This window comes from Maylandia zebra, linkage group LG16, assembly GCF_041146795.1.
Source record: "Maylandia zebra isolate NMK-2024a linkage group LG16, Mzebra_GT3a, whole genome shotgun sequence".
Classification (NCBI taxonomy): domain Eukaryota; kingdom Metazoa; phylum Chordata; class Actinopteri; order Cichliformes; family Cichlidae; genus Maylandia; species Maylandia zebra.
In genome coordinates, this window is record NC_135182.1 from 22,177,759 (window position 1) to 22,180,592 (window position 2,834).

Here is a 2,834-nt window from a genome sequence, read left to right on the forward strand (position 1 = left end):
GAACAGTCAGCAAAGACAAAGACAATTAAAAAGAAAAAGGTCATTGCCCTGGAAGAAGCTAAATGCTGTGAAATAAGTAACGTATTCACACAAGAGGCCAATATCATACTCACTTGTCAACACACATACACACCACAACAGACACAACATACGGGTATTTGTTGTTACAATATTTAATGGTCCACTCACAGTGAATGAGCAGTTGGTGACCTTGCTGCAGAATTGCATTGTGAAGTTGTTGCTTTGGTTTGCTTGTGGTGAAGTTTCTGGAGCAGTAGCGCAGGTGTCCACCATCAAATTACATTCATTCATGGCTTCGGCACAAATCGAATTCTGCTATTAAAATCTAAGATGGTTCGTGGTGCAGCGGATATCAAAGTGAGGGAAAAGTCGATTACTGTGGGAAGGAATCTAACAGTTTAGATGAACAAAGGCATTATCTAAGGTAACTGTCAATTTTAGTGCATTTAGCTTGACTTGTGAGTGACTGGCTATTAGTAAAGATAATCATGTCAACATTTAGCTAACCCTACATTTTGCTTCTGAATTGATGTCCCCAGGCAAAACATTCAGGTTGCCTGCCATGTGAGAAAACTGCTCTGGTAAGTTTTAAGTCTACATAGCCATAACCAGTGATGGTGCTAGTGAATTGCAACTACTCCCGCAAGTCATCTGTGGGGGTACTTGTCCATCAATTTTAACCACTTGTGCAACTCAGAGTTGGGGGAAGAGCTGGAGCTGATGCCAGCTGTCATAGGCTGAGAAGTGGGGTAGACCACGTACAGGTCACCAGTCCATCACAGGGCTAACACAGAGAGATAGACAATTTAGAAACTGCCATTAACCTAATGTCCATGTTTTGGACTGTGCACGCAGGTACTTTCAAAAGCAAGCTATGACAATTAAGAACAATTAAAAATAGAATATATATATATATATATATATATATATATATATATATATATATATATATATATATATATATATATATATATATATATATATATATATATATATATAAAAGTAAATGTGTTTTTCTTTTTTTCCCTTTACTATTCATCTGCTTCACAGACTCTCTAAAATCCTCATCATTTCTTAGTGCAGCCACTCATTGCTGTTTCACATTAGAATCACTCATTTCTCTTTTCACTAATGTGCGGCACATCCCAGCTTGAGTATTTCGACCTTGGCAAAGTTGGCACAAAAGCTTCATTTTAAAGATTCTGGGAATCCAGAGTTTTCCCGCCTTCAACTCTAAAACCCTTTGTCTGCTTACATTTACACCTACACGGTTTCACCCCCACCTCTGTGGGTCTGCACTCACTGGTTTCCCTCTCCTTTTTTCATTTTGTGTACAAAGACAGACAGAAAGACAAACAAGCAAACACACGTAGCTTATATATTCTCATGCACTTCTTAAGTGCATGCTTGTGTCTGTTATGCTTGTATAGTATTGGCTACATATTTCCTTTTTAATAACAAAGTAATCACTTCATGATGTGATTTCTTTGGAAATAGAAACATAGAGCTTATATATTTGATTCTGCCAATTTTTTATTTTGTTATCTTAATTATAAATTATATCCCGAGTCATTTGTTTGACTGACGTGATTTTATGAGACTGTTGTGAATATGGTGGTTTTCCCTTATGAATAAATGCTACTGATAAAGAAGACAAATATAAGCCGTTAAAAACTAATACAAAGAGTTGTTTTTGACAAGAACACTTTAAAGTGTTTTTGTAACACCTAAAGATACACTTTGCAGTAGAGGCACATTTGTAACAGTACCTGAGTATTCCTTCTACCACTGCCCATATGATACCCTAAAGAGCAAGCACTCAGTTTGTAACCAGTAAAAAGCCTTCAAAGACAGCAGTTTGGTGAGGATCGCATGAACAAGGTGGCCTGGGAATGAATCAAATCCCCGGTCTGAATTACTGTTTCAGACTACCCCTGCCACAAAGATAGGTTGATCTTGCACGGTGCAAAACGATGACAACGTAGAGTCACGGTTACCGTTAAAAAAGAAACTACCCTCGTTAAAATGCAAAATAGAAGTCATTAAATATGGCGTAGCTTGAACGTAGCTAGTTCAACCTGAGGGTAAAAGGTACGCCAATCTAATAGGAGCAGAGTTTGGATCTCCGCCCCTTGGCGACCTCGCATTCCAAAGATTCCCACACTCTAAGCTCACCTGCCTTTTCCTGCACTACTTAGCAACACGTTTTCAAGGGCATTGCCACACTAAAGTGAGTTTTTCTACAAGAGGAAAACTAACCCCGGAGCAGTTTCCGTGCATTTACATTAGCCGGCCAAGTTTTCACCCCAACGGTTAGGCATGGCATCAAAAACAGCGCGTGAAGGTCCCTCAAAGGTGTGCGTTGTTTGCGATGATTTGGTCACAAGAAACAGATTAGGGTAGTATTAGATTCTTCCCCGCTGAGAGGAAGCCAAAAGAAGCTTGTCTTATGCCGCATGCACAGACTGAAAAAAAAAGCAACCACTCTCTTTTCACTTTCCGACTTCAAGAAAGCAGCCCATACCCTCCTGCCTGCTCTGCGCACAGATGCTTTCATTTCTCCCTGCGTTTTCGCTCCAATTATTTAGCAGTTTGCAAAGAAAAGAAAAGAGAAACATTTCCATACCTTGGGAGGATTGTAGTTGTGCTGGCTGAGCTGCGGCTTGGATCTACATTGGAACGTGTAACTTCATCTGTAAAGTCCTGCCTTTTAGTCCCATGCATGTGGAAGAATGAAACTCGCGTCCACACTCGAGTGAAGAAGACGACCCCTCGGCTGCTCCTCGCCTCCAACAGCAGTCCCAGGCAATGCG

The 2,834-nt window shown here is 40.2% G+C and overlaps 1 protein-coding gene across 5 annotated transcripts in view; it reads right to left on the bottom strand.

Moving 5' to 3' along the window:
* Window positions 1-2,809, bottom strand: part of LOC101470620 (plakophilin-4) — a 92,194-nt gene extending 89,385 nt beyond the window's left edge. For 2 of the 5 annotated variants that reach the window (XM_023152635.3, XM_012920299.3), the window contains exon 1: window positions 2,648-2,809. The gene's annotated coding sequence lies outside the window, so the exon portion shown is untranslated. The remainder of the gene's footprint in view (window positions 1-2,647) is intronic. The other 3 variants (XM_014408274.3, XM_004555388.4, XM_012920300.3) reach the window with 2 other exon arrangements.
* Between the last annotated feature and the right edge of the window lie 25 nt (window positions 2,810-2,834).